The sequence below is a fragment of the Castor canadensis genome, chromosome 7 (genome assembly GCF_047511655.1).
Source record: "Castor canadensis chromosome 7, mCasCan1.hap1v2, whole genome shotgun sequence".
Lineage (NCBI taxonomy): Eukaryota > Metazoa > Chordata > Mammalia > Rodentia > Castoridae > Castor > Castor canadensis.
Window position 1 is genome coordinate 20,369,723 of NC_133392.1, and position 21,810 is coordinate 20,391,532.

The following is a 21,810-nucleotide window of genomic DNA, read 5'->3' on the forward strand; positions in this document are numbered from 1 at the left end:
TTCATGCCACGATGTCTCGAGATGCAGTATTGCAAGATTAAGCTATAAAAGGGTCTAATAAATTCAGTACAAAACACTACTTCAAACACATTTATGTTAAATAATGAGCACATTTGGGAGACTACTAGTGTTTTCCTTCCTTTAAACTGTCAATGTCATCCCCAAACAGTTAAAGATAAGACTAATTCAGTAAATTGACTAAGAATAAAAAGCAGACAAATGAACTAAAAGAAAATAATTAGTTGAGTGATAAAGCCACAGGTTCCTCCCAAAGAACACTGCATGTTATTAGCAGCTGGCGCAAGATTAACCATCTATCTTATCTATGCTTCCCCTTAAGCTGTGAGCTATCAGTATTACAATAGACAATCCATTACTTACAAAAAAAATGAAGCTGCTGTACATTTCTTAAGTTGGTTTTTGTGTGGCAATTCTGATGCAATGCTGCCCTAAAAATGAACTTTGTTTTAAACAGCAAGATATCCACACTCTGCTGTGGTTAGAGTAAGGGTGGAGCCCACTTTGGGGGAAACAACACACCCAGGCAGATTTCAGTAAGAGCAAACTGATCATTAATATTGCCACAACATTTTTCAGGGCTTCAGTCAAAATTAATGGGTGATCCTCCTCAAAGAATCAGGGAAAGTGCATGTTTGTAGATCAGCTTCCTGTCTGAGAGTGAACTACAGAGACACGTTTCTTCATGAAGAAAGAAGAGCTAAGTACAAGATAGATCATGCAGTTCAACCAACACAATGTTGGGTGGAAGTACACTACTACAAAGGAAGTCCAATCACGCCAACTTCTAAGTTTAGCAACAGCTTTTATGTATCTCAAAATGTCAGAAACATTGCTTAAGAACACTACTTTGGCCTATTTCAGGGGACTTGAATATGAATACAAACAAATTACCTACTTTCTCTATTCACCAATGCTCTATTATTTTATTGTTTTATTACCAATGAGCAAGTGCCATCACTTTTAAAAAACAAGGGATGCAATTTACAGATTTGCTTTGATAGGACATTAGAATGTTCACATAAAAGGGAAAATTATTTTGATGAAAATCATTAGTATGCACATAGTACTTTAAAAAATTATAATCTGCTTTCAAATAATTTCATGAGAATTTTAATTAAATTTTTTTCTGATTTTTTTTCCAAATTAGATATTCTCTACAGGATTTAAATATAAGGTCTATTTCTAAAATAATGTCAGTATTGAAACTATTATCAAACATTTGATAATTGTTTAAAGTGATTTTAACCAATGCTACTTTCTGTACATGCAGTTAGTTATTTTTATTGAATTCATATAATCATGAAAAAAATAAGTTTCTCTGATTAAAATATCCAAGTATATACAGAGAGAAATTATATAATTATTTACACAGGATTTAAAACAATGGAAAAGATTTTGAGAGAAAATCAGGAAAATACTATTTTTAAGTGATACATATTGTTACCTTACCCTCACCAACTGTTACACCCTCATATTGGAGGAATAAATCAGTATGGTGTACTGGGCATTTTAATATTTTGAGAGATGGCCTAGAGCATCCTCTTTCAGAATCCTAGGAAGCAGGTGCTGATTGATTTACTGAGGTCACTCTTGCCATATGATAAATTAACCATTCTAAAATACTCCTTTCATAATCCAAGTGCCTGGTTTAATTATTTTTCCAACTATCTATGTAATTATGAGTCACCTGCTGCCTTCCTTTGGTCTTCTTCATTTCACCCCCAAACTGAACAACCCAAAGGTACCAGTAGGATATTTATTAGAAGAATCTCATCTATGATACTTTTTGGATTTGCACTGCTGGAAATATGTTTTCAAGTCAAACTTCACTTTCACAGCTGCAAAGGAAATGACAAGAGAAGAAAAACACAGCCAATATATATCAGCAATTAATTCCATCCACAACTGCCCAGCTGTTTGTGCATGGAAGAATCAGTCTGTTTCCTTTTGGGGCTCTCACCATGAAAATTGATACTGCACATTCAGAGACACAAGCTGTTTGTAACATGTCAGGAATGTGCACAAGATCACACAGAGTTGAAGAGACAAAATGAAATCCAGATTCAGTTTTCTTGGGACTTGCCAGTATTATTTTATAGCTAAAAATACTCATAAAATATCCCAATCACAGAGAAATAAAAATATATTTAAAAATTCCCCCTTCTGAAAATCACTCTTCCAATAAAGAGGAAAATCTTCCAATGACATCAAATTTAGTATCAAAAATAGATACTATGATTTATTGGCATAGACAAGGTGTGACATTCTTAGGAATTCATGTGCCCCCAGATGTTAAATCCAGTCAATACTTTGACTACACAGCTGTGTACCCAATGTGTGGTTAATACCTTTAAAAATTTTTTCTAGATGTGAAAGCTGCTGGAACCAATGTTTTCACCACAGTCATGTAGCAAAGCAAGTTTTTCTTGGTTAGTCCAGACATTACTTGGCATACATATATACCTGCCTGTTTTAGGGATTCATGTATATTTACAGATCCAATCTTCTCATGTAACTTTCAAGCAATCAAATTTCTCTTTCCCTCCCTTATCAGGTTTCTGGATTTACTCTTGAGCGCCAGAAGGCTTAAAAAGGGGATCATGAAACTTAAGAAGTATATCGTCCTCCCTGTACTCCAACCCCAATTTCATTTAAAATATTTCTTTAAATCTTATAAAATGTTATTGTGTTTATTTTATTTTCAGTACATAAAGTGACCTGTGATAAAGAGCATGATGGTATTTTCAGAAAAGAATTCAAAACATATTTTAGCTTTCTAACTTCTCATATTAAATTAAGCAGTAAACTAGGTATTCCCATGATTGAATTCATTGTCCTAAGGGCCTTTCCCTTCTGCCCACCAATCAACATCAGCTGCACGGGAGTTCATGCCCTCCTAACACCTGTACATTCTCAAACACAACATAGATAGATAGACAGGACATACACTATGGGCACCCCTAGGGTCTGGGGCTTAACCAAAGAAGATAAGACAAGCTATCTATTCCAAGGAGGGGAGAGGGGGAAGAGAGAGAAAGTAGAAAGGCAGGGACAGAGGGATAGAGATATCAATTGTATAATCCAGAACTCAACCCAGGACAATGAGAAATTGTTTCTACCTAAAGTTCTATGACTCTTAAAACAATGAAGTTTGATTTATTAAAGATATACACCTTAGAATATGGTTGATGTACTTCTTATACAAGAATGAATAAAGAATGTTTCAACCTGTTGAAATCAGCATTAGAAGGGGACTAAGGTAGAAAGAAGAAAAATAGAGGGGATGAACCAATTTGGGTTATAATACATGTATACATGGAAAATGTCACAAGGAAACTCCCTGTATAGCTACCTTAAACAAACAAAAATATCATTTTGTTTTTTACAAAAACGGGTAACAGGAAGGCAGAACAGGTCCTGCCTGGGGGGTTGGTACCAGTAGGAGGGGAGGATGTGGGCAAAGGGTGTAGTAGGGTGAATATGGGACCAATATTGTGTACACATGTATATAAGTGGAAAAATGAGACCTGTTGATACTATTCCAGGAGTGGAGGGAGGAGGGATAGAGGAGAATGATGGAGGGGGTGAATTCCAGTATGATACTTTTGTATATGTCACAATGTACCCCCAGCACAATAATAAAAAAAAAAAATATATATATATATATACACCTCAGATATGTGATAGATTGAAAATAAAATATATTACCAAAAAAGGTCTTTTTCTTTTCCAGCAAACATTATCTGGTCAAGTACATACAGGGGAGAGGGAAGAAAAGTTTAATCTTTGGCTGATGGTGACATTAACTCTAGAAGTATGGTAGAACCACTAGTGACTAAAAGAGCCACAGGGATGAGCTTTGCTTGGCAAACTTCTACTCTGTGGGACATTCAGTCTAGCTTGAAATGTCTACAGGAACAAACTTCTTTACTGTAAGACTGGCTAGGGAAAGGAGAGGTTTGTCTGAGCTTTTTACATCAGACTACTTAAACTCATGACAGTTTAAAGTTTGTTAAGGCTGGCCTTAACAAAGACCCTTCAAGGAGGCCACTGACAGATGTAAAAGTGAGTCTTTCCAAACAGTATATTATAATTACTTTATATTACATATTATTTCATTGTAATTTCAAAACATAGGAAATCAGAAACATCACCTAGGTTATGACATTAACACTGTACTGAAATCACTTTGTCATATTATTTCTGAATCTAACACTCTACCATTAATCTATTTTTTTGTGTATTTTAAGGTGAATTAGAGACATCAATACACTTCCCCCAGATACTTTAGCACATATATCATAACTAGAGTTCCATATTGCTTAGAATTTTACATAAAATGAGATGTAAAAAATCTAAGTGCACACCTGGGTGCCCCAAACTCCTACACAGACACCCTGTACCTCCAAAAGTTCCTTCGAGTCTCTTTCCAGGCAATTCCCACTTACTGCTCCAGACACAACCACTTCTGAATAGTTAGGCCTCTGCAACCTTCTCAATAGAAAATTCCCCGTCACATAACTGGTACTCAGTCACACATAATGACAAATGGCAGACAAAAAATATATGGGAGGAGTCTAGGAAGAGATCATAAAGCTAAAAGGAAGTATAACTCATCTACTTCAATCACTCAACTTACTAGGTGAGCGAAACGAAACTTAGAAAGTTTTGGCTGCCTGTCCCAGTCACCCACCTAGTCAGTCAATTATTGGCAGGGCCTAGTCCAGGGCCCTTCAGCAGCAGCTCTATGCTTTAAGTTATGATAAAAGGAGCAGAAGTTGGACATGCGGTGGCTCAGAGGAGGAGCTTACTGGCTGTGCATCTTAAGTTTTTTGGTTTGAGTTTTTAAAACTCCTTTTAAGACTCAGTTTTTTAGCTATAAAATAAGAGAAATCTTAACTCAAAGTTGTATAGATTAAAAGAGAACATTTTCTAAGTGTCTGGCATGTAGTGATCAAAGGAAGGAAACAGCAGTGAAGGGAAAATTAACAGTCCAATTCAAGAATTAGCCTGATCACACTACTTTCTAAGCATTGTTAGAGCCGTGTTTGCTTTTCATTTTGTATATGCAAGGAAAATAGTAACAGACAAAGTGGGATTCTTTATTTACTATTAAAGCAGGCAGTAGTGAAATTACATTAGTTAAAAAAAAAAAGGCTACCATTGCCTCTTTGCCTTTTTTCTATGTCAGAAATGGAGTGGTTGGGGAAGGAAGACACAGGTTTGTGACTGTGCAGCGACTAGTTATATCTTTACCTGTCTTTGTATAAAAAGCTCCCTTTGCTTAGTACATGCTTCCTTTTCTTCATCAAGTGAGAATTCAAGGCCTATCTAAAATCTAACCTATTTTCTTGTTCTACTCAGATGAAATTTAAAGCTCCTTTATCAGCATTTCTATGTTTGTCTAAATAACTAACTAGCATAGAACTCCTCATAATGGCTAGCTATTTCCATGGATTCCTCTATGTAACTGGGGGCATCTCCATACATTAGAAGCCTAGTCCACTGGAACCATCCACAAGTGTTTGCTTAGTGGATATGTCTGGGTAATAGATATTCAGTTCAAAGTAGCAAGAAAAAAACTGAATACTTGCCAAAAAAAGGAATGCAAATGGCAGAAAAATTGGGGGGTAGGGATGAAGTAAAGAAATGATCACAGGGCATAACGACAGATATGAAATATTAAAGAGAGTAAAAGTTAATTGTGCAAACCTGTGTGTCATCAGAAGTGAGTACTGCTAGGCAGCTTGAAGTGCCACTGTAATAATTCCAATTACTATGCACTTTATACACTTATCCTATGTACTCCCCACAATAACCCTACATATAGGAAGACTAAAACTGAGAGGTTAGGCAAGTTAAAGTCATAGAACTAGTGGCAATGGAAATAAGCAGGGAAGTGATATTTTTAACCCAGGTGATTTTCATAATAGTCCAATTTTATACATAGTGTAGAGACTTTGGATTAAAGAAAACCTAAACAGTTGTAGGGACAGCCAACCTATAAGAGATTCAGCTGAGGAAGCAAAACTCAAGGAGAGGGGAGAAAAAGCCTGAACAAAAAGTAAATTAAAACCAAGGCAATAAAAACTGTGAGTTCAAAGTAGAAGTCAATTTCACAAAACAGTCTGCCATCTTAGAGCTATGCAGCCTGAGTCAGAGATGCTCCTAGATCTGTTAGAGGGTTCAAGAGTACCTCTTAGCTTCTTATGGCTTTTGTTCCTTAAGCTGTTCTCAGAGAGGATGATACAACATGGATAACTCCTGACAACAGTGCTGGTCATGAGTTCATGTTTCAGAAGATAATGAGAGCCTTTTTAGGTAGATAAGCCAATTCTTGTCTGCTGGTATCTCTGGCTATTTTCCGTAACTTCCCATCTGAGGAATATCCTGATTTTGTCTTCCTTACAAAGATGGATTTGTGAAGGAAAGACTCCACCCTGATGTTTAAAGCCTCAAGCCCCACAACTCTCTAGATCCAACATAATACTCCTATACCTACTTGCACTTGTCTACTCACTGGTATAGCTGACACACAGGTGGTAACCAACTTGAAAGCAGGGCCCCTCAGGACCTAGCACAGGCCCTGACACAGGAGATGCTAAATAAATAATGTCCTTTACTTACTTAATGTTTGATAGATGGTTATTTGTTGAAAGAAGTTAATTCAGTATTTAAAGAGGAAGCAATTATAGAAAATGCAAGGTTGTGGTAAATGAAAGATGGTTAATGTTCCAAATAGGGTTTTTCTGCATAAAAAAATGTGCACATTATAGTTAGGCATAGGTGGCTCACATCTGTAATCCTAGCTACTTGGGAGGCTGAGATAGGGAGGATCACAGTTCAAGGCCAGCCCTGGAAAATAGTTCATGAGACTCCATCTCCAAAATAACCAGAGCAAAATGGAGGTGTGATTCAAGTGGTAAAGCGTCCGCTTTGCAAGTGGTGAATCCCTGAGTTCAAATCTCAGTCCCATTAAAAAAAATGTGCACAATATAACCCAACAATGTTGACAAGCTAAGCCTATTGAGGCAGATGATGAAATTCAGTAAATCATTACTTGTAAATATTAGGTATAATCCTTATTCAAAACAAAAAATGCAGTCATACTGTTAAGACTGCATTTTATCCTCAAGGTAGCCAAACCTGAGCTGGCAAAACAAAATATGGCTTTGACTCTACCATAAAATAACACTTCCCAAAATAATACTTACTAACCACTTCTGAGAAGAGAAAGACTGCATAGAAAAAGAACAGAATGAAAAGAGAAGAGTAAATATATATATGTGCTATTAAAAAAGATCCTAAGGCACTAATAATGAACAGGCTAAGAAAGAAATCAGGAAAACAATCCCATTCACAATAGCCTCAAAAAGGAAAGAAAGGAAAAAGGGGGGGGGGAGAGAAAGAGAGAGAGAGAGAGACAGAAAGAAAGGAAGGGAGGGAAGGAAAGAAGGAAGGAAATAAAGAAAACAAAACAAAACAAAACAAAAAACAAACTAAGGAGATGAAAGCCCTCTATAAGGAAAACTATAAAACACCAAAGAAAGAAACTGAAGACACTAGAAAATGGAAAGACCTCCCATGTTCACAGGCAGAATTAACATTGTAAGAATGGTTATAGTACTGAAAGCAATCTACAGATTCAATGCAATTACTATAAAATTCCAATGCTATTCTTCACAGAATCAATTTTAAATTCATAGGGAAGCATGAAAGACTCCAAAAAGACAAAGCCATCCTGAGTCAAAAAAAAAAAAAGTTATACCAGAGGTGTAATACCTGACTTCAAAATATATTGTAGAGCCACAGTAACAAAAACATCATGGTACTGGCACAAAAACAGACATACAGACTGATGGAATAGAATAAAAGACCCAGAAATACACCCACATAGCTATAATCATCTGATTTTCAACTAAGAAGCCAAAAACAAACATCGGAGAAAAGACAGTTTCTTCAACAAATGGTGTTGGGAAAACTAGCCACTTGTAGAAGACTGAAACTAGATTCTTATCTCTCACTCTGTACAAAAATCAATTTGAAATGGATCAACAATCTTAACGTAAGACCAGCACTTTGAAATTACTACGGGAAAACACTTAAAGATATAGGCAAAAACTTTCTGAATAGCACTATAATTGTTCAGGAAATAACAGCAAGAACTGACAAATGGGATTGCATTAAATTAAAAAGCTTCTGCACATCAAAGGAAACAATTACAAGGAAGAAACAATCTACATAATGGGGAAAAAAATCTTTGCTAGCTATTCACCAAAGGATTAATATCTAGAATATATTAAAAAGAGCACAAAAAATTAAAGAAATAATCCAATTAATAAATGGACCAATGAATTGAACAGACTTCTCAAAAGAAATACAAGTGGCTAATAAAATACCTGAAGAAATGTTCAACATCCTTAGCTATAAAAAAAAATGCAAATCAAAACAATGAGATTCTAACTCACTCCAGTCAGAATGGCAATCATCAAGAGAACAACAAATGCTAGCGAGTAGGGTAGCCAGTTTGTGGGAATGTAAATTATCACAGCCACTATGAAAATCATTATGGCAGTTCCTTAAAAAACTAAAAATAGAACTATCATAGTATACACCATATAGGGCATATACTTGAAAGAATGTAAGTGAGCAAATAATAAGAGATTCCTGTACATCCATGTATAGTAGCATTATTCACAATAGCCAAGCAAGCCTAGGTGAACAAAAACAGGGGAACAGATAAAGAAAATGTGGTGTATATACACAATGGAGTATTAATCAGGCACACAGAAAAATGAAATTATGTCATTTGCAGGAAAATAGAGGGAACTGGAGCTGTTTCCAGTTCTAATGTATAGAACTGGAGATCTGTTAAGCAAAATAAGTCAGACTCAAAAATACTACATGTTTTCTCTTTTGTGTAGAATCCAGTTCTTTAAAAACAAACAAACAAAATCAGAAAAAAAGACATAAATGTAAAGGGGATAGTATTTTGGAGAAGGAGTCAGCAGAAGGAGGCAAGGGTGAAAGCAGAGAGTGAGGGGAGGGGATGATTTTTTTTTTTAAACAGGACAGAAGATGTTTTTTCTTTTAAATTTTTAAATTTTAATTTTTATTTTAAAAATTATTTTTTTTAAAATTTTTTATTTTAAAATAAAATTTTAAAATTTTATTTTATTCATATGTGCATACAATGTTTGGGTCATTTCTCCCCCCTTCACACCCCCCTCATTTGCCCCCCTCCCTCCCTTATCCCCCCTTACCCCTCCCTACCCAGCAGACACTATTTTGCCCTTATCTCTAATTTTGTTGAAGAGAGAGTATAAGCAATAATAGGAAGGAACAAGGGTTTTTGCTAGTTAAGATAAGGACAGCTATACAGGGAGTTGCCTCCCTCGCATTGATTTCCTGTGCATGTGTGTTACCTTCTAAGTTAATTCTTCTCGAACTAACCTTTTCTCTAGTTCCTGGTCCCCTTCTCCTATTGGCCTCAGTTGCTTTTAAGGTATCTGTTTTAGCTTCTCTGCATTGAGGGCAACAAATGCTAACTAATTTTTTAGGTGTCTTACCTATCCTCATTATCTCCCTTGTGTGCTCTCGCTTTTATCTTGTGCTCAAAGTCCAATCCCCTTGTTGTGTTTGCCCTTGATCTAATGTCCGCATATGAGGGAGAACATACAATTTTTGGTCTTTTGGGCCAGGCTAACCTCACTCAGAATGATGTTCTCCAATTCCATCCATTTACCAGCGAATGATAACATTTCGTTCTTCTTCATGGCTGCATAAAATTCCATTGTGTATAAATACCACATTTTCTTGATCCATTCGTCAGTGGTGGGGCATCTTGGCTGTTTCCATAACTTGGCTATTGTGAATAGTGCCGCAATAAACATGGATGTGCAGGTGCCTCTGTAGTAACCTGTGTCACAGTCTTTTGGGTGTATCCCCAAGAGTGGTATTGCTGGATCATATGGTAGATCAATGTTTAGATTTTTAAGTAGCCTCCAAATTTTTTTTCCAGAGTGGTTGTACTAGTTTACATTTCCACCAGCAGTGTAGAAGGGTTCCTTTTTCCCCCCGCATTCCCACCAACACCTGTTGGTGGTGGTGTTGCTAATGAGGGCTATTCTAACAGGGGTGAGGGCTAGAGATGGTGAGCATTTTTTCATGTGTTTTTTGGCCATTTGAATTTCTTCTTTTGAGAAAGTTCTGTTTAGTTTACTTGCCCATTTCTTTATTAGTTCATTAATTTTGGGAGAATTTAGTTTTTTGAGTTCCCTGTATATTCTGGTTATCAGTCCTTTGTCTGATGTGTAGCTGGCAAATATTTTCTCCCACTCTGTGGGTGTTCTCTTCAGTTTAGAGACCATTTCTTTTGATGAACAGAAGCTTTTTAGCTTTATGAGGTCCCATTTATCTATGCTATCTCTTAGTTGCTGTGCTGCTGGGGTTTCGTTGAGAAAGTTCTTACCTATACCTACTAACTTCAGAGTATTTCCTACTCTTTCCTGTATCAACTTTAGAGTTTGGGGTCCGATAGTAAGATCCTTGATCCATTTTGAGTTAATATTGGTATAGGGTGATATACCTGGATCTGGTTTCAGTTTTTTGCAGACCGCTAACCAGTTTTCCCAGCAGTTTTTGTTGAAGAGGCTGTTTTTTCTCCATCGTATATTTTTAGCGCCTTTCTCAAAGACAAGTTGGTTATAGTTGTGTGGCTTCATATCTGGGTTCTCTATTCTGTTCCACTGGTCTTCATGTCTGTTTTTGTGCCAGTACCATGCTGTTTTTATTGTTATTGCTTTGTAATATAGTTTGAAGTCAGGTATCGTGATACCTCCAGCATTGTATCCAATTGTATCCAATTGCCTTGGCTATTTGTGGCCTGTTGTGTTTCCATATAAATTTAACAGTAGATTTTTTCAATCTCTTTAATGAATGTTATTGGAATTTTGATGGAAATTGCATTAAACATATAGATTACTTTTTAGAGTACAGACATTTTTACTATAAATATAATTCTACCAATCCATGAGCATAGGAGATCTCTCCACTTTCTATAGTCTTCTTCAATCTTTTTCTTCACAAGTTTATAGTTTTCCTTGTAGAGGTCATTCACATCCTTTGTTAAGTTTACACCTAGGTATTTGATTTTTTTTGAGGCTACTGTAAATGGAATTGTTTTGATATATTCTTTCTCAGTTTGTTCATTATTAGTGTATAGAAATGCTAATGATTTTTCTATATTGATTTTATATCCTGCTAAGAGGGGATGATTTTGATCAAAGTACATTACATGCATGTATGGACATATCACAATGAAACCCATTTGTACAATTAATGTATGTTAATAAATAAACTTTTTAAAAAGAAAACCTACAGGGGTGGGGATGTAGCTTGTTGTTAAGACTGCTTGCCTAGCATTTGCCAGGCCCTGGGTTCTAACCCCAGCACTACAAAAAAGCCAAAAAATTTCTAAAATAATATTAGCTTTGGAAAAATAGTACAAAAACAGAATAAAAAATAAAAATAAAATGTAATGTAGGCACAATATATGACCTATGAGACATTCAATGCAGTTTCCTGTCATTGTTTTTTATTTTCTAAATATTTACTGAAGTATAATTTTTATTTGTATTATTTATTTACTTTCTTGGAAGCACTGGTATTTGAACTCAGGGCTCTGTACTTGCTAGGCCATGTCTTCAGCCCTAATTTTTATTTTAATTGTGGGGTCTCTTTTGATTATACGTAACTGTTGGTAATAGATACACTGTCACTCAGCAGCTCTCTGGTGTTTATTCATCTTGTTTGACTGAAATCCTCTCCCCCTGCAATTTCTTGTTAACAATATTACTTTTGCTTTGATCTAGTCCATCTCAGGCATAAACTATGCAGATATTTTTTAATGGCTGCTTGCTCCAACTATGAGTCAAAATCTCTTTAGTTGGAATAATATATTTTACATTTCAAATACTTTGTTCAGTAAAAGCCATATCCATTTTTTAATATTAGAAAAAAAGCATTATTTATAAGTGATGTTTCTAGTTCCCTAGAAATGAACTGAAATACTTAGTTTCAAACACTATTATGTAGGTGGCCAAGTTGACAAATCATATGCCTGCAGGCCTACTAATGACCTTTGCTTCTCTGAGATCAAGCTCTAGAAATTGTGCTGCCCTTCCATGACAAGATTCACATTCCATCCTGTAAATAAATGCTTTTTTTGCAAGACAGGGCAAGAGAGAGTTGGTCGTCTTCCTTCCATTTCCATCCCCATTCTTTAATTGCTGCATATAGCTCTGCCAGCCTTCAGCCTTGATGAGCTTTCTCACTTCCATGGCTAGCACAAATGCCATCTTTTCAGGCAAACTAATAACATGAGAGAAGGTTTAATTAAAACAAAACAAAGTGGTTTGTAAATATCACTTCTTTGCATTCTGGCCCCAAGTATTACTAAAGTTTTAAGAGTGTCAAACTTGTCCTATGCCAAATCTACGTTGTACTCATCATGTAGTCTACTCTGATTTTAGAGCTTAAATTTTATATTTTAATTCTAAGTTGGTAAATCAATTCATCAATAAATATTTTTCTATGTTCTGCTTAAATTCATTTATTCTACTAACAAAAATTAATTCCATACTTATTATGTACTACAATTGAGCAGGTAGTACAGTAGAGACTACAAGAAACAAATGAAACAGTGTCCCTGACCCTATAATACTAGCAATGTAGTGGGTTGGGAAGGGGAGATAAATTATAGTACAGTGTGTTACTGTATTATAATAGATGTATACAGACTCAGAAAAAAGAGTCAATGTAAAAGGTTCCAGGGATGCTACCTTGAAGATAAGACAGCATGGGAATGGAAGAGTGAAAAGACATGCAAAGACAATATACTTAATAAACTTGTAATTTTAACATATTGCTTTCAATAAAAGTATTAGACACTACAATATAAAAGTTCAAATTTTTCACTGGTTAACAGTTTATAGTGGTTTGTTTGTATAATTTACCAGATCAGTAAACAAAGATATGGTCAATGTGGCAGTACACCATACTCTATGGGCTCAAACGCTTAAAGTCACCAAGTCAGATTTAATAGGCAAGTGATGGGAAGAAAAGAAAATCAATTTATTACAAGTGTTGTTTAATAAGGCAAGTGGGTGCTAAAGTTCACTGACCCAGAAGGATGTGACACATATGAGAAAAGTTACTTTCTGGAAAGGAAAAAAGGGCTAAAATGGGATAGAAACATAGCTTAATAGAAGAAAATTTCCCTAAAGTGATGAAATACACATTTAAAGGTGAAAGGGATGACATGTTAAATTGTTGACAATAGATCACTTATTTTGATCAAATTACTATTGATACAAAAATTTTATAAGGATTGTTTACACAACAAAGTATACATATAGATCTCCCATTTTTATAAATTAGAAGAATCATGAATTGCGTTTACAACCTATTACTATCATAACAACCTGAGGGCAAAAACTTCCTAAAATGGAGAAATTAAGGAGGATTACTTGTACTTTGTGAATTCTTTAGAGATTCTTTGCCATCTTCATTTAAATAGTAATCTCTCCTGCATTTAACCATGTTAACTGGGATGTAGTCAACTCTGGGGAGCAAATATTTTAAATAAAGGGCTATCTGTGACTTACATTCATGAATTTACATGTGTTAATTTCTAAGCTCTGACAAGGGGAAAAATCCATCTTGCATTTCTAAAAATTCATACTGAGAAGTTTAATTCTGAAGTAGGAATTTCTCAATGAAATATGTATCTTTTTACATATTACATAACAGTAACTCCTTCAGATATTTAGAAGAAAAAATAGCTCATGAGAATTACTTTTGAGATTTAAAGCAGTTCAAATATTGGGTGGAAGAGGAAAAGGAGGAGCTAAGAAAGCAGATGAAGAGACACTAGACTGGGCTACACCCACAGCTATGTTGCTTATTTCAAGGGGTGCAGGAACACTGAGCAAGTGAACAATTTTGGTTTCGTTTAACTGAAAGGCTGCACAATTCTACAGATGGAGGAAGGAAAAGAAGGGGTGTTTTTCCAATATAAAAAAAAGCTGGGATATAGTAAATGGCTATCACTTTTAAAATATTAAAGAAAAAAGAGAAGTAATGAGCAAATCATAGAGCTACAATAAACAAAGGTAGTCAAAGCAAAAATTTAGTACTTTAGACAGGCAATATGTATAACTTATAAATGAAATTGAAGAACTGAGAACTTTCAGGAAGAGCAGTATAAGCTCCATGTAAGCTCAGGGCATTATTACTACCATGATAAAGCTTTTTAATCCTGTGGACTATGCCATTCTTTAAATAAGACTCCTACAAAATATATCTACAAGAATTTGGGGGCAGGGGTTATGTGCATTGTGTAACATTTTTTAATTCAACTTAAACTTTAAATCTGGCAACCTACAGGAACAATTTTCTTTGGCTAGGTTTTTAAAACTTACTACAAGATAAGCAAGACATGACTGACTGTTGTGGGGCTTTTTCCAAACTGCCAAGTCATTAACCTGAAACAGTTCTTTTTCTTTTCTTTCTTTTTTTTTTATTTACATTATTTCATTTGATCCACAAAACAATCCTATGAGGAAGACATAAATATTTTACAGATAAAAAATCTTTCATTTAACTAGGTTATCTTTTTTTCCTGAAACAGTTCTTAACCCCTTCAAAATTATTCCTGTTGGTCCAATAAAGTATATGATATGATGCTTTCAATGAAAATGGAGGTAGAATGGGGAAATAAGGCCCAAACTTTTGGAGTTGCTTTTTAAGTTTGAAGTTCAACAGTATAGCATCTACTTAGCCTGCCTGAGGCTCTGGATTTGATCCCCAGTGAGACAGAGAGAGAGAGAGTGTGTGTGTGTTTGTGTATGCACATAAAACCACCACCAAAAAAATTTGTGAATAGATACAATTAGATAACATATACTTATTACTATGTTTTCCAATATATGACTAGAAACTACAAAAAGGATTTTGGAAAGGCCTTCTGGCATAAGCAAATTACTTCCTTCAATTTCAAGTTTAATAGTAATACCTCTGTTACACTCTCAGAAATAAAAGTGAACGATTTTGGTTTTATTTAACTGAAAGGTAATGTAATTCTTTTCAAGAAAGTGGTATCTCAAATTTTTTATAGATGATTTACAACAATTTAATCAAATCTGTTCATTCTTCTAAGCATTAACCAATGTCTTCTTACAAGAATTGGGAAAAGGACACTATATATTCAGTAAGTGTTTCATTTTGCCTTGACACAAAAGTCAAGGTATACTTGATAAAGCAGAAAGCAATCAGTGCACCTAGACTGGTGTTTTTAACAGAGAGCAGAGCAAAAAGCTGTGGCTTTTAACATTTTGCTTCACTGGTTTAAAAACAAAAAATATAGCCAAGGGTCAAAAGAGGAATCTAAATATGTAAGCCTTTTTTCAATATAAGTCATTATATACACCATGCCATTGATAAGACGTATTCATGGAAATACTCTCATTTCAATAATTTCCAAAACTTCTAGACACTCAATTATATCTCAAAGCAATATAAACAGCTTAAAACGTACAAAAGAATTTCTGAATCATAGTCATAGTCGATAATTAGAAATCATGTTTTCTAATTATCTATAGAAAGAAGATGGTTCTTTCTATAAAGTATGGAGTTGTTATAAAGACCCTTACATAAAGCCAGAATCTTCAAGGATTATACTCTTTTCACTAAAGGTAGACAAAACAGTCTGAAGGACAAAGCAGGAGGATGACATTCCAGGCTAGTTGGGCTACAAAGCAAAACTGTTACAAAAAAACCAACCCAACACCAACCCCAACCTCACCCCCTCCAAACAAAAGTTGTCAAAAATCATAGTCTGTCCACTAACAGAGGGAATTCAAAAAGCCCAAATCAAAAAGCTTCTTCTGGGATGTACCTCAGGAATAAACACTTGTCTAGCATGTGTGAGGTCCTAGACTTCATCCCTGGCACAGAAGAAACAACAACAAAACAGACTGTTAAGGATTCTCATGGATAAAATCCTGCCAACTTCAAAACTCAGAATTACAAAAAAAACATACCACCTTAAAAGTCAGCAGAAACAACAGAGAGGAGAATTTGACACCCCTTCTCTAAGAATTGTACACAATGGAATAAGTAAACAACATAAGTATTATAGCTCCTAAAAGAGAAGTGGGGAAGAAGTCATATTCAAGGAGATCATGTCTAGAAATATTTCAGAGCTGTCCAGAGACACATCACCTATAAAAGACTGACAATTTTAGACTTGAAGTGGATGGCAAAAGAAAAATAAAAGCAGTAAAACAAATTATTGTTGAGCTGCTATGAGAGGGTAACTGTCAGCCTGGAACTCATTATCTAACAAAATTATCTGTCAATTTCCTTTTAAAAAATAATCTGTCAAGAGTGTTTTATAAACTCACTAAAAAGACTTAAAGAATGAATTCCAAGCAGGAATTAAATACATTCTGGAAGGAAGAGTTGAAATAGAAAGAGAGCAAATAAACTGGTAAACATGTTAATTCTTAAAATACTATAAAAGACAATAGCAATAACAAACGCAGGAGGTTACAGACAAGGTGAACAGAAACCTCCCTTCTAATACCATAGAAGATAAGAATGGAAATAAGAGTTAAAGTATTTTAAGATTCTTGTATTGTTCAGAAGAAAGAGCTATTACACTTAGACTTAAAGAATGGATATTAATTTTATACAAACAATGTACAAATAAAGTAAAAAATAAATGAAAAAGAATGGGGGTTGGTAGAATGGCTCAAGCTATAGAGTACTAGCCTAGCAAATGTGAGCCTTGAGTTCAAACCCCAGTACTGCCAAAAAGAAAAGAAAAAGAATGGATGTTAACATTTTAAGGATAAAGGATTATCCAGTTTATTTAATAATCACTAAAATCAATAATAAAATGACAAACAACTTATTCCCAATTAGTAAAAGATCTGAACAGACACTTTGCAAGAGAAAGTCCCAACAACCAATAAATACATGAAGATTTAAATACTGATCATCACTTATTAGTTTTTATTATTAATAAAAACTAAAACCACATTGATACCCATATAACTAATGAGAACGAAACAAAAAGCAAAAACTGTTAATATCATGTATTGGCAAGGATGAGGAATAACTGGAATTCAACTACACATCACTGTGTCAGTTGGTACAAAAACACTTTTTTTTTTTTTTTTAGCACTACTGGGGTTTGAGCCCAGCTTCACGCTTGGTAGGCAGGTGCTATTACCACTTAACCCATTCCACCAGCCTTTTTTTTTTTTTTTTTTGGAATGAGGTTTTTTGAGATAGGGTCTTGTGAACTATTTGCCTAATGTGGCTTCGAACTGCGATCCTCCTGATCTCTGCCTCCTGAGTAGCTAGGATTACAGGCATGAGTGGCACAAACACACCCTTGAGAACTATCTGGCATTATGGAAAAGGATGGCAACCATGCGTTGTGAAACAGCCACTCCTTTCTCTCAGAAACACACTTAAAGAGCTGTGCACATACAAATGTCAAAAATCAAACACCAAAATGCGGTGAAATTTTTATTTTTTTTTTAACTTCAAACAGAGTCTCACAATGTAGCTCAGGCTGGCCTCAACCTCACGATTCTCCCGCCTTAGTCTCCCAAGTGCTGGGACTGCAAGTATTCGTCATCACGCCTGGCTAGAATTATTTTTAATAGCCCCAAACTGGAAACAATCTGGCCATCAGCAAAACTGATGGATTATTTTATGTTCATTAAACAGAATACACACAGTAACGAGAATGAACTATTGTTACCTGGAATAACATGGAAGAATCTTACAGAAAAAAATGTTGGGCAAAAGAAGCAAGTACTTGAACGATTCTAGCCATATAAATTCAGAACCAGGCAACATCACCTTATAGTATTATATGTTAGAATTATGGCTACCTTGGGCAGGGAGAATACCTAAGGTGGCACAGCACGGCATTTCTAATGCCTGTTTCTTGATCTTGGTGGGGTTACACAGGGTGTTCATTTTGTAAATATTCATCAAACTGTACTTTATGATCTCTGCACTTTTCTGTATATATGTTAAACTTGCATTTAAAAGTTTATCTGAAAAATTAAAATGATTTAAGAGAGAAAAGCCTCCCTTCTTTCTGTAACAGGAACTTACAATGTGATGCCATCTTTTCTGTTCATTAGTTTAGCTCTCATTATTAAATCCTTTCTCATGAAAACCAAAGTACTTGTACAATCCAAGCTCTTGTAAGAAATAACAAAATAAGCTCTTACATAAATTATACATCTTCTACATAAAGAAAAACAAGTAACAGATCCTTTTCATTTTAATTACTCAGCATGGAGGCAGAATAAGGAACTTCTCAGAGAATTGAGGTTTCAAATAAGTATACTACATACTCCATTTCTCCACATTAAAAATACAGTGAATTGACTGGAATGTGCAGTGTAGCTTAAATTATCACAATGTTCAAGCACCATGGCCAACTTATATTCCATTGTCCAAATTCATCAGCTTTTCCCATCTTTAGGTACTGATTCCATTTTTTAGTGACAGAAAAATTTCTAACACATTACCAAAACATTTAAACCATGACTGGATTATTTTTTTTAAAAAGACACTGTACAAAACCACATTATGTGAAAAGAAAACAAAGACCTGCATATAACTATGAACCCACAGCAAAAATCAGGAAACTACTGCTTTCCTTTATCACATTATCTCTATTGCATTGATGTTGAACTTTCTGTTCAAAACTACATATTTCAGCAACATGCAATGCAAGCTTGTCCCCTGTCATATGAGAATTTTCTAGATTCTTTTTTTTGGTGGGGGGACAGGAGGGAGGGTGACACTGAGGTTTGAACTCAGGACCTCTCACTTGCTAGGCAGGCACTCTTACCTCTTGAGCCACTCTACCAGCCCTTTTTCTGTGATGGGTTTTTTTCCAGATAGGGTCTCAGGAACTATTTGCCCAGACTGGCTTCCAATTTTGATCTTCCTGATCTCAGCTTCCTGAGTGGCTAGGCTCTGGATAACAGTAACTTTACATTCTCATTATCCTTTTTTGGCCTTACGTTGTTTTATCCTCTAGTCTATAAGCCTTACAGTGAACGCGATGTACAAACATATCTGCTGGCACATAATGCTATATAATGCTCCTTTCTTACGTTACTGAAGAGTGAAGGTTGGGAGGAAGGTCTTAGGGAAAAAACAGCAGATTTGCCCTCATTCACTAACTTAATAAAATTAGTTATCGTTTTTTAAAAAGTTGGAGGGGTATACTTCATGCTTTCAAATATAAAGGGTAGGTTTGTGTTCTTAACAGTTAAAATCTAGTAGTCAGCAGAACTTGGTTCTAGCTGTGATTCTACCTTACTGCATGGCTTTGAACAAGTTCTTGAGCCATTCTGGGCCTTTGGTTTTTTTCAGGTGAAAATGAGAGGAATGAATTAAATATCTTCAAACATTTCATACAATGCAAACATTCTATGAATCTAGTGAAGAATGTATTTCAGACTAAAAATTTACATGGATGATTACAGAACTCAGATAAACACACCAACACAAACAGAAAAAGCAAACACTTGTTAACCTTTCTTCCATTTGTTAAAAAAAAAACCTCTCTATGCAAATGCAATTCCTGATTCTTCTAGAAACACCTGCATATGTCAGCATTTATGTGCAAGGTAGGAAGAGTTTACCCTCTGTGAAGTATAGCATCTGTTTGCTTTAATTTTTATGAAAGTACTTCTTGAAGGTGCTTTCTATGTTCCCAAAGGGAAACTGACTCCAGTCAATCCTCTCTCACTTAGACTTCTCCAAGATCAACAGGCAGGTTGATCAACAAAACAAAAAACAAACCCAAAACAGATAATCCTTTACTAGGCTGCACTATACCAATAAAAGTGAGTGCCACTGAGTAAGCAATGCCTAGGTCTCTCTCAGAAGGCCTGCAGTGTTACCCCCAACTTTGCTGGCTACAGTTTGTGGCTCTACTAGATGAGCATCACCACCTGGAACACTGTGGCTTCATCCTTCTAAATCAAACAGCTCAACTGGCTTCTTACTTTTCACCTCTCATATTATATAATGGGTCTTCAGGAGCAACAGGCACTCGAATAATGACAGGCAACAGTGTTTTGTCCTAGAAGAAAGCTCAGGCTCAGTGAACAGTCAAATACAGTTGAAAGGACCTTAAAGGCCATCTAGTCCAATTCTCTTTCACTTGTGAAAATTCAGAGGTGCCCCAAGGTCATTACCTAAGGTCACAAGGAATACACATTTCCTGACCAGTATTCTTTCTACTCTGTCAAAGATAAAGTAGCCTTTCAGGAAAGAATGCTTAATTTAAATGAGCCTTCCTTGCAACATGTTAAACATTCTACCTTAACAAAGATGAGATACTAAAAGACATTATCAAGCTCTGTGTCTGTCCAAATGTCAAGAAATGAGTTTATGTTGATGTGAACAATCTACTAGTATATTATGCTTAAATAGGTATCATAGTATAAGATCCCAAGGAAGGGAGTATATTGTTTCAGTAGCAATAAAAGATTTTTTTTTAGGATGGTGAGATAACAGAAATATCTTGAAGTTGTTTGAAACCTTTCAGAGAGAATAAAATGACAGGACGATTAGAATACAGAATAAGAATTTGATTCTTTATAAAGAATATTCTGCACTATTCTGAATAAATTGTGTAGTTTATAAAAGAAATAAGACAACTGCTTGAATTATTGCACTATCCTAGAACAGCTGAGTACTTTCGGGACCTTCTCTTAAAAATTTATTTCAGGGGGGTTCTCTTTGTTCAACTTTTGCAACACGTTTACCCCGTATTTAATTCTCTCTCTGCCTACAACCTAGTATTTAGCTATTGTTCACATTCTCATCTGGGCATACATCCAACCTCTTGCTCCATGAATACTGGAATAAACTTTAATATTAGGAAATTAGAAAAACTAAATGAACAGGAGGAAAAGCAAACACATTGTCACACAAAGTACAGGATACAGCTGTGATCTGTCAAGCTTACAGGACTATCTCTTTAGCTAACAGCAAAGTTACAGGACTATCTCCTGAACAGGAAACAGCAATCTAAAAATATAAATGTTCCCAAGCCCCAACTCTATTGCCTTTACTGCACATTTCTAGCACACCTTTACCCTTTGACTAGGCCTGTGTAATATACCCATTCAAGTTGTCTTGATGAAGTGTCATCAAGTCTATGGATGACAAGTATTTTGGGAGTCCACAGAATAACTTCTAATCACAACATCCCCAAATAAAAAAAACCATGAGGAACTAATGCATTGGTTGCACTATTTTGAAAAAACAGGTTGTGGCAAACATGACCAAACTAGCTTTGCTCTTAAGAAATCCATACATGTATGGATGAACTTTAGTTTCTCCTTTCTGAAAGTTGTTTCCATGGCACCAAAATCTATCTTCAAAAAATCAGAATTTCCTTTTTTATATTTTTCAGAATACTATGTAAAGTCACAGACAAGTCACCTAACCAAGGCCCAAGGCAATGGAGGTGAAAAGGCAGCCATCATAATGGAATTAAAATATGATTGTAAATAGTATGTATCTTATAAATTATAATTTAAAAGGGCAAATCAGTGAAGAAAAGAAATAGTGAGACAGTGTTCCAGGGATACAGGTAACATGTATACAAGCAATGGTGTATTTTGGGATCAATGATAATGAACAGTAAGTAGTATGGCAGGATTCTCG

At 35.2% G+C, this 21,810-nt stretch overlaps 1 protein-coding gene across 8 annotated transcripts in view; it reads right to left on the reverse strand.

Moving 5' to 3' along the window:
- The window catches only part of Add3 (adducin 3), a 138,816-nt gene that overhangs the window by 65,536 nt on the left and 51,470 nt on the right, over window positions 1–21,810 (reverse strand). The window contains exon 1 of one of the 8 annotated variants that reach the window (XM_020183094.2): window positions 4,425–4,560. The exons of 6 other annotated variants lie outside the window; for them this stretch is intronic. The gene's annotated coding sequence lies outside the window, so the exon portion shown is untranslated. Of the gene's footprint in view, window positions 1–381; window positions 511–4,424; window positions 4,561–21,810 lie in introns of those variants that run through there. One more of the 8 variants, XM_020183096.2, reaches the window with a different exon arrangement.